Source organism: Vulpes vulpes, chromosome 15 (genome assembly GCF_048418805.1).
Source record: "Vulpes vulpes isolate BD-2025 chromosome 15, VulVul3, whole genome shotgun sequence".
NCBI classification, from domain to species: domain Eukaryota; kingdom Metazoa; phylum Chordata; class Mammalia; order Carnivora; family Canidae; genus Vulpes; species Vulpes vulpes.
The window spans coordinates 77,604,800-77,615,530 of NC_132794.1; the positions used below are offsets into that span (position 1 = coordinate 77,604,800).

Consider the following 10,731-nt stretch of genomic DNA (forward strand, 5'->3'; position numbering starts at 1 on the left):
TTGGACAGTTCCTTTAAGTATGATACAGTGTCCCTCTTCATCTCTTACTACAGTCTTTGGGATAAACTTTAATTTATCTGATATAAGGATGGCTACCCCTGCTTTCTTTTGAGGACCATTTGAATGGTAAATGGTTCTCCAACCTTTTATTTTCAGGTCCTTAGGTCTAAAATGAGTCTCTTGTAAACAGCAAATAGATGGGTCTTGCTCTTTTATCCAGTCTGAATCCCTGTGTCTTTTGATGGGGTCATTAAGCCCATTCATGTTCAGAGATATGAATTGAAAGATATGAATTTAGTGTCACCATGATACCTACTCAGTGCCTGTTTTTGTGGATTGTTTCTTTGGACTTCCTCTTTCTTTTAGAGAGAAAAGATATTTTATCTTTTATATTTCTTGCAGAGCTGGTTTGGTGGTCACATATTCTTTCAGTTGCTGCCTATATTGGTAGCTCTTTATCTCTCCTTCTATTCTGAATGTGAGCCTTGCTGGATAGAGTATTCTTGGCTGCATGTTCTCCTCATTTAGGACCCTGAATATATCTCGCCAGCCCTTTCTGGCCTACCAGGTCTCTGTGGAGAGGTCTGCTCTTATCCTAATACTTCTCCCCATAAAGGTTAGGGATTTCTTGTCTCTTGCTGCTTTCAGGATCTTCTCTTTATCTTTGGAATTTGTAAGCTTCAGTATTAAATGTCGAGGTGTTGAGCAGTTTTTATTGATTTTAGGGGGGGATCTCTCTATCTCCTGGATCTGAATGCCTGTTTCCCTTCCCAATTTTGGGAAGTTCTCAGCTATGATTTATTCAAATACACCTTCTGGACCGCTGTCCCTTTCAGCGTTCTCTGGAACCCCAATTAAACGTAGATTTTTCCTTCTGAGGCTGTCATTCATTTCCCCTAACCTATCCTCATGATATTTTAATTGCTTTTCTCTTTTTTCCTCAGCTTCCTTCCTTGTCATCAACTCGTCTTCTATGTCACTCACTCGTTCTTCTACCTCATTAATCCTCATTTTTAGGACCTCCAGTTTGGACTGCATCTCATTTAACTGATTTTTAACTTCTGCCTGATTAGATCTAAATTCTTCAGTCATGAAGTCTCTTGAATCCTTTATGCTTTTTTCTAGAGCCACCAGTAGCTTTATAACTGTGCTTCTGAATTGGCTTTCTGACATTGAATTGTAATCCAAATTTTGTAACTCTGTGGAAGAGAGGACTGTTTCTGATTCTTTCTTTTGTGGTGAGTTTTTCCTTCTAGTCATTTTGCTCAGTGCAGAGTGGCCAAACCCAAATTGTACTTGATAGAAACGCAAACTCTTTTCACTGTAGCATTCCAGCGTTCTCTCTTTAAATCTCAGACCGAATTTCTAGGTTTTCAGGGTGATTTTAAAGTTATCTAGGTAAGCTGGTGGGGACAGGTGACTTGTGGACCCTACTCTTCCACCATCTTGCCCTGCCTCCTACCCAAGTTTCTTTGAATGAGCAAAATATCTGAACAAAGAAAGAAAAACTATGGATGGCAAATAAACATATGAAGAAATGTTCAACACCATTCATCAACAGAAAAATGCAAAAGAAAACAATAATTAGATGCCACTATACACTCACTAAAATGGCTAAAATGAAACACACATGCACATAAACAATACAAAGTGGTTCTGGCAAAAATGCAGAGCAACTAGAATTGTCATGCACGGATGTCGGGATCACTTTACTCATTATCTTGCTTTACTTTTCTTAAAAGCACTTTCTGGGCAGCCCCGGTGGCCCAGCGGTTTAGCGCCACCTTCAGCCCAGGGCATGATCCTGGAGACCCCAGCTGAAGTCCCACGTCAGGCTCCCTGCATGGAGCCTGCTTCTCCCTCTGCCTGTGTCTCTGCCTCTCTCTCTCTCTCTCTGTCTCTCTCTCTCTCTCTTTCTCTCTCGAATAAGTAAATAAAAAATCTTAAAAAGAAGCACTTTCCATTACTCTAAAGCTTACTTATGTCAGCCCTTATGCATCTGTTCACATGTGTAATGTCTCTCTCCCTCAATATAAGTACCATGATGACTTGGTGTCTTGTCACCACTGTGTCACCTCAGCACCAAGACAATGGCAAAAAGTGGGAACTCAATACATACATATTAAAAGGAGCAGAAAGAAATGATACAAAGGTAAGTAAATTTGAGAAGGCAAAGAACCTACTGTCAGCAGTCCACAGATGGGCAACCTGCTCATGTAAAAGAAAATAAATTTAGACCACCAGGGTTGCACACATTCAAATTATCTGGAAAGCACTGCAAAATATTGATTCTAGGCCATACCAAACCAATGAAATCAGAATCTAAGAATGGGATTCAAGTTTTAATCATTAAAGTTCTCCAAGGTGCAGTGTGTGGTCAAGATTGAAAACTACTGAGGAAATGGAACCTAGGCTGTGGAGCTGTATACACTTGGGTAGAGATCTTGGGTAAGTTACTTAACCTCCCTCAGTCCCAAAAATCTAATCTACAAAATGGGAGTAATACACACCTCCCAACGATTGAGATTACATGCAAAGCTCTTAGTAAATGTTGATTTGCCTTTCCAGGTCAAACTTCATTGTTTAGCATGATAGATGATAATTAAATCATCAATTCATACCTTCCACTGTTACCTGATTATTGAACTGAACATTTGCATTGGAGAGTTCAGAAATGCTAACTTTTTTCACCATCCTGATGATATAATGCTGCCTGAAGCTATATCTATTTTAAATCTATGAGTAACTAAACTTTGAAGAAAAATACAGCTGATTATACCAGTGATTCTCAAACCTGGATGCAGATTAGAATCAACCTAAGCTTTGCAAATTTCCAGACTTTGCGCAAGCCAAACCAGAATCCCTGGGGTAGGTCCAGAGCATCAGTATTCTTTTTTTTTTTTTTTCATCAGTATTCTTTAAAAAGGGAACTGATCTGTGATTCTAAAACACAGTCAGGGCTGGAAAACACTGATTTGTACTAATGGCATCCCATGCTAACTGCACATCTGAGTCATCGCAGAGCTCTCAAAAAATAGATTGATTCCAGAATGCTGCCATAAACTTTGAGATTCAGAATCTGTGGACACGGAGCCTGTCGTTTTGCAAAGCATCATAAGACTTCCCCTAGTGATTCTGACAGAAGCCCACAGGGAACCACTACTTTGTATCATACATTTACTCTCCCTTTGTGTACCAACAAAGATCATCTAGAACCTTCACTGGCTTTCCAATGCCAAGCCTGCCCCGTTGCTTTTAATCAGTAACTGATGCAACACATCACAGTAAGTCTACATTTTACAGATCTTTGCAGAACATTTTAATGTGCAGACAACTGACCCACGTAATTTACCATACACTGTGCCCAGTACCAGCTATGCAGTCTGCTGGCCTTTCTAACCAAATGGCAATTTGAGAATGGCAAAATGGAAGACCCAGGCCTTATTTCCCTTTAAGTGGCATGTAATACCAGGACTAATGAAATTAACCTCATTGGTCAGATGAGTCTGAATGAAATCCAAGTTGTTGTCTGCACCTAGAGGCAAATTGTTATATGTACTTCCCTCAGAGAGATAACAAAATCTAAGGAAAGTGATTCCCGAATTAGGAGCATTAAGAGTGCCCTGCAATTTTCATACTCCACTAAACACAGTAGCATAGCAGGGTCCTTAGAGAATGATTTTAGGGAAGTCATTCAATCAGTACAAATATATCACCCTGGTTGCACTACCAGGCAGAGATGATAATAGCATTTAAACAACCAGACATTATTTTAAGCTTATTAAATACATTAACTCGTGTGATCCTCACAATAACCCTATCAAGCAAGTACCATTATTATTTGCATTTCATAGATTAAAAAAACAAACAAACAAAAACAAATGCACACAGAAGTTAAATGATTTGCCCTAAGACACAGAGCTAGTAAGCAGCAGTTTTTAAACCCAGGCAATTTGCTTCAGTCCATTACCTTAACCACTACAGTGTAGATGAGTGATGGCCAAGCAGTCTTTAAAAAAAATTTTTTTTTAAGTTAGTCTGCATCAGAAACTGGAGATCAGACTGTGTGTACTGTGGGTAAGTTACTTAACCTCTGCAACATTTTTGTATTTGAAAAACAAAGATAATGACAGCCCGGACTCACTGAGTTGGGGTGAGGATTAAACAAAACAATGCATGTAATATACTTAGGACAGTACTGGGCATTTTAAAGAGCTGTCAGTTTCAGTCAAAGTGGTCAGGGAGAAATGACAACCTATTAAACCAAAAACCTCTTCTGGTGATATATAAATTCCCAGTATACCAGATCCAATATGAAACACAAAATAGATTTTCACAAGAACTTTATAACTGCCACTGTAACAGAGCCCTAACCTATCGGATCCAAGAGGGAATCAGTCTGCAATGAGAGCCTCATTTGCTACAGTTGGGCCTCTTTCACCAACATCCCCAAACATGAAGCTGCATAAATGTAACCACACCATGAACCACACTTCTAGAGAGCCACAGAGGACTCAGGGTTGATTGGAGAAGACCCTGTCAAGTGGTAAAGGTCAGCCCCCCTCAGTTATATTTGCATAAACAAGGGACAAACAAAATGAGAACGCAAACAAAAATAGATAACATTCATCATATGCTTACCACTCATTAAATGATTTCCGCGTATTACCTCATTTAATCCTCAAAATACACTTTCAGGGTCTAACATTCCCAAAGACAACCACACAAACTCACTGGTTGATTTCACTTTAAATTCATGACTACACACCTCAAACAGGTATTTAACATTGCCTGACAGTTGAATCTCTAGTTTATTTTGCCAGTCTCCAGGAGGACGATGGCACATGTGCCTCCTCTGAGTTCTAGCACCTCTTCTCCTCTCCTCTATGCCCTTTCAATGACAGCATCACAGACACACAGTGCCACTACCACCTGTTGGTATCTGCAGCTGTTGCCTCCACTTCCCCTCTAGTTATAATGGAGTATGTGTTCCTGTCAATTCAAAGCCAACTACCCATGTGTTCTGGGGTCTCCTCCCCTCTCAGATATCCAAGGACTTCCCTCCACAATGTTCCCCTCTCTCATCTGCATCATTCCTTCCTTTCTAGGACTTTGATCGCACTGCCATAAAAATATATTATAGTTTCTTCTATCTCGGAAAAAAAAAAAGTCCACTTCACCTTAAGGCCCCTCTACTCCACTAGTCATTCTTTTTAAAATGATTAAAATCCTAATTCCACATCCATCTTACACATTAGCGTTCACCACTGTTAACCACCACCTCCTCCTTTTGTTTGGTTTCCCTGCCTTCTCCTCTTTGTGTACACTCTCAATCTAGGTGTTCAACCAATCCTTCGGTTTAAATACCACTTTTATGGTAGTGATTCCAAAGCCCTTACATCACCCAGAACTTCAGACTCAAATTTTCAATGGCCAACCTGACTTCTCAACTTAAAAACTTGTTAGATTTATGTTATTTGTATTTTACCACAATAAAGAAAAATAAATCTACAAGGTGTTACCTTGTAGATTTATGGAGAGATAAACCAATATACGGAAAACAAAACAAAACAAAACAAGGGTGGCTAGATGTTAATTGTAGGACCCAGGTGACGGATATACAGAGTTCACTGGAAAATTTCCAACTCTGTTGTTTGTATGGTGCACGTTGGGGAAAAACCTTGTAGGCATCTCAAACCTAACACACACTCAAAAGCTAATTCTTCTAAAATGAAACCTACCCCCACCACCACCTACAGTTTTCCTCATGTCATTCAACAGCAAGTGTTGCAGGCAAGGCAAAAACCGAGGACTCAGGACTCAGGCTTGACTGGCTATCTCCCACCTGGAATATAACTCCATCGAGGCAGGGCTCAGATATGAGCCCTTAAGCAGGGCTAAGATATGCCTGTCTTGTTCAGATATATTCTCGATTTCCAGAACAGTGCATGAACACACAGGAGGTGTTGAGAAATGGCTGCTGAATTAGCTGAATTCATGCTCCGTTTCTTGCTAGGGCCCTCAACCCTCACTGGTGCTTGATTGAGGACGGAGGTCTTGGCCTCTAAGCCTCCCCAGCCCGGGCCAGCGAAGACCACGTCTTAGTACCTGATTATGGCTTCTTACCAATCATATCAGCTCCATTATCCTCAAAGAGATTCCAAGGCCTTTCTTTATCACAGAGCCAGAGTTTCCTGCCCCAAACCTGTCACACACAAGAACCACAACTCACGTCACAGTACAGCTGGTGTCACACAGCCCAGGGTAGGGGTCCCCCGGGGCAGCGGCGGATGCGGGCCCGGCTCCGCCCAAGGCCGGCGGGGAGGCGGCGAGGGCAGGCCGCCGTGTCTGGGGCCACCGCCCGCTCCGTGGGGCCCGGGCCATGCACCGCACCTCCCGGTGGATCCGAGTCCGCCCCCCACGCTGCTGCCCCGGTGGATCCGAGTCCGCCCCCCACGCTGCTGCCCCGGTGGATCCAAGTCCGCCCCGCACGCTGCTGCCCCGGGTGGATCCGAGTCCGCCCCTCACGCTGCTGCCCCGGTGGATCCGAGTCCGCCCCCCACGCTGCTGCCCCGGTGGATCCGAGTCCGCCCCGCACGCTGCTGCCCCCGGTGGATCCGAGTCCGCCCCCCACGCTGCTGCCCCCGGTGGATCCGAGTCCGCCCCCCACGCTGCTGCCCCGGTGGATCCGAGTCCGCCCCCCACGCTGCTGCCCCGGGTGGATCCGAGTCCGCCCCCCACGCTGCTGCCCCGGTGGATCCAAGTCCGCCCCCCACGCTGCTGCCCGGGTGGATCCGAGTCCGCCCCTCACGCTGCTGCCCCCGGTGGATCCGAGTCCGCCCCGCACGCTGCTGCCCCCGGTGGATCCGAGTCCGCCCCCCACGCTGCTGCCCCCGGTGGATCCGAGTCCGCCCCGCACGCTGCTGCCCCCGGTGGATCCGAGTCCGCCCCCCACGCTGCTGCCCCGGGTGGATCCAAGTCCGCCCCCCACGCTGCTGCCCCCGGTGGATCCGAGTCCGCCCCCCACGCTGCTGCCCCCGGTGGATCCGAGTCCGCCCCCCACGCTGCTGCCCCGGTGGATCCGAGTCCGCCCCCCACGCTGCTGCCCCGGGTGGATCCGAGTCCGCCCCCCACGCTGCTGCCCCGGTGGATCCAAGTCCGCCCCCCACGCTGCTGCCCGGGTGGATCCAAGTCCGCCCCTCACGCTGCTGCCCCCGGTGGATCCAAGTCCGTCCCCCACGCTGCTGCCCGGGTGGATCCGAGTCCGCCCCTCACGCTGCTGCCCCCGGTGGATCCGAGTCCGCCCCGCACGCTGCTGCCCCCGGTGGATCCGAGTCCGCCCCCCACGCTGCTGCCCGGGTGGATCCAAGTCCGCCCCTCACGCTGCTGCCCCCGGTGGATCCGAGTCCGCCCCCCACGCTGCTGCCCCGGTGGATCCGAGTCCGCCCCCCACGCTGCTGCCCCGGGTGGATCCGAGTCCGCCCCCCACGCTGCTGCCCCGGTGGATCCAAGTCCGCCCCCCACGCTGCTGCCCGGGTGGATCCAAGTCCGCCCCTCACGCTGCTGCCCCCGGTGGATCCAAGTCCGTCCCCCACGCTGCTGCCCGGGTGGATCCGAGTCCGCCCCTCACGCTGCTGCCCCCGGTGGATCCGAGTCCGCCCCCCACGCTGCTGCGCCACGGCCTCCCCACCCTCCTCGGGTCCCAGCGGCCCCGCCACCCTTCCTCACCTGCCCGGCCGCGCCCCGCCCGGCCCCGCCTGGCCCCAACCGCCCCTGGGCCGCCCCCCCCACCCCCCCGCCCGGCCCCTCCTGGCCCGTTGGGTTCTCGCAGGACCCCGCTGGGCCTTGCAGGGTCGGTGCCATCCAATCCCAGCGGGGCCCGCGAGCCTGCGCACTGGGGCGCCGCCCTGCGCCACAGCCCTGTGCTGGCCTGGCTGGAGCCGGCTGTGCCCTCTGCTGGCCGCCCGGGGCGCTGCAGCGCTGCCTGCAGGCGGGACCCAGCGGCGGCGTCCCTGGGGCTGCTGGTCCGCAGCCCTGTCGTACAGACCCTCGTCCTAAGCTAGGCTCCTGAGGCCCCCCGCGTCCTGAGCCGTGCCCTGAACTTGAACCATGACGACTGTGGTCCCTAGGAGTGGTCACTTGGTTCGTACCTACCCCTGACCGTCTCCCCTACACACTTAGTCGCAGAGGGGCTACGGTGAGGGTGGCTCTGCAGTGTCAGAGCAGAACGGATGGAGGGTGTAGGCGCTTTGGGCAGAACTACTGCAGAAGTCACTAACCTGTGCACATGGTGAGGTCAGTTGGCTACAGGTCAGTTGAGAGTTTCTGTTAGGGTGGTCAGTGTAGAGGGAATTCAGGATGCCAACATTGCCTCATTGCATGAAGCCAGAATCGTTTTAACTTGGTGAGTACATCCCTCTCCATTTGGTCCTGACCACAGCCACTCTGGTAGATCCAGTTCGTTTGAGGTCCTGACAAGACCTGCCTCTCTTACCCAGCAGCCTTCAATGTTGGCCTGAGACAGTCATCTCCTCGGGCTGAAGGGAGCCTGAGCAAAAACGGCCACCCTCTGTCCCTGCACGGAAGGTTCTGCTTCCTGCTCTGTGAGTCGCTGTCAATAGCGGGATGCCTTCTCTCCATCAGAGGCCTGGTTTTTCCTTCACAGCCATGGAACCCTCCAGGCAAGCTATACCAGTGCCAGGGTGAGATTTCTCTTAAAGAAGGACCCCACGTCTGATGTCTCCTTTGTTTTTCATAAGTCTCTCATATCAGAACTCTGCACATGGTCACTATTTCACAAATAAGAGCAGCATGGATAAATGGAAATGTTATGAATATAGTTAGGTCCCTAAATAGATTGCTGTCTTAGGAACACACAGAAGAAAGAATTCCTACCCACAGCATCAGAAAATCCCTGAATGGAGACTAAATGGAGACTTGGTTGAAGTAACTCTGAGGCTCCATCCCCCAACTTTATGCAAAACCACACAAGAATCTCAGAGGCCACTGGCCCAAGAGGTTTTTCTTGGCAGCTTCTGTGAACAATTCAAAGAACTATATACTGTGTTATCAAACCTTCTACCGTTCTTTGGAAACCCTTTCACACCCTTGTGTCTAACCAGTTGTCAGTAGTGCATGGAGTCTCCCAGGCCTGGACTTCAGCCCCTGCTTTGCTACTGAATAGCTGGTGACATTGAGCAAGTCACTTCCCAACTTCTATTTCAGTTTCTTTAAAAAAAATAAAATGAAATAAAAAAATAAATAAAAATAAAAAAGGCCATAGGGTTGTAAGTGCTTAATAATACAAAGTACAAAAGCATCCAGCACTGTGGCAATAAATGTTGCTTCCCTTTCCCAGGGAATGGAGTCACACATTTCCCTAGGGCTGTGGTCTTCAAGAGTTTCTGTGCTCACTGTTTCTATCTCTTAAATGTCTGTTTCTAAGCAAAGGATTCACTGCAGCTGTGGCTTCTGTCCTGTTGTAGTTAAGACTGGATACTCTTCACAAATTAGACCAGACATATTCATGCAGCAGTCATTCAAAACACAGGTCTAGAAGACCAGGTTCACTAATACTCCCTTTCCTCTGGGTCCCAGAACTCAACCTCACAGGACTCTCCGCTATACAACCCCAGGCCCTTGCTCCTTATTACAGGCCTGGTCCTTGCTATGGTCTTCCAGCCCAGGCCTCAGTTCTTCCTCTCCTAGTCCATCCCTCCAGGTCCCCTTTCTAGCCTAGCTGAGGAGTCTTGGTTATCCCTTCCTTGCTGCCCCACAGACACCACCTTCTAATGTCTTCCTTCACCCTGGGCTCACTAGTGCATCTCTAGGGACCCTCATACAGGGGAGCAGCAGTGACCAGCACAGAGAGATAATGCTAATTCTGCAATCTCTGTCTGCCTCCCCACCCCTGGTCTGGGTATCCAGGCTCCCTCTTGGATGAACCTGAGGGCCAGGCAAATCCCTGCTCTCTGCTGCGATAGGACCCATCTGCTTCCTTCAAGTGTAATAATTTACTGCCAAAATGGCCCCTCATCTCAAGCCATGTGTCTCCAGACACAGAGAGGAGCCATAAGGGCCTTCCAGACCCCAGTGAACAGCTCACACACAGGACCTCAGAACCCAAAGTCATTTTTTCACAGTTCACAAGGTCCATGGGCGAGTTCAGTTTTCTAAACCTGGCTTGAACCAGGGAAGAACACATAATGAAGAGTAAGAAAAAAAGATTAATTTCAGCAACACTAACCTTTCCTAGGATCTGTCATGATACAGGCCTCTGCTTTGCAGCCTGATTTATTTTTAGATGGCGTTCTTCCCACTCAGCACCACCAAGCATCAGTCGATGGGGATCGTGAGCTTAGAAGAAGCCGTGGGGCATTTCTGTGTGTTTCTTTCTCTCTGCTTAGCTTTGAGACACTTCACATAAAAGGCTCTATAAAAATAAATCGTGGAAAGTACAACACTGGTAAAAATCCCAGTGGAAGCTGAAAACTATTTTATTTAAAGAGCAGAAAGATGTGCACTTACCTCGTTGTGAATTCCCAGCTGCCTAGTCCCCAAGCCTGGCACATGGTAGATGCCCAATAAATATTAATTGATTAATCCATTAGTTGGCCGCTCATCTGTCTGCAGCCTTCAACCAGTCCATCAATCTGCATGCACACCCCACAAGGAGAGAGAGGATCCTTAGGCTTTGACAGAAGAGGTGCTAAGCTGACAGGCAAGCCTGCC

General features: G+C 48.4%; 1 protein-coding gene across 13 annotated transcripts in view; it reads right to left on the minus strand.

The window, feature by feature from the left end:
• Positions 1-7,782, minus strand: part of PTPN20 (protein tyrosine phosphatase non-receptor type 20) — a 139,020-nt gene extending 131,238 nt beyond the window's left edge. For 4 of the 13 annotated variants that reach the window (XM_025989569.2, XM_072739245.1, XM_072739247.1 and 1 more), the window contains exon 1: positions 6,127-6,467. The gene's annotated coding sequence lies outside the window, so the exon portion shown is untranslated. Of the gene's footprint in view, positions 1-6,126; positions 6,517-7,728 lie in introns of those variants that run through there. The other 9 variants (XM_072739240.1, XM_072739239.1, XM_072739238.1 and 6 more) reach the window with 8 other exon arrangements.
• Positions 7,783-10,731: the final 2,949 nt, after the last annotated feature.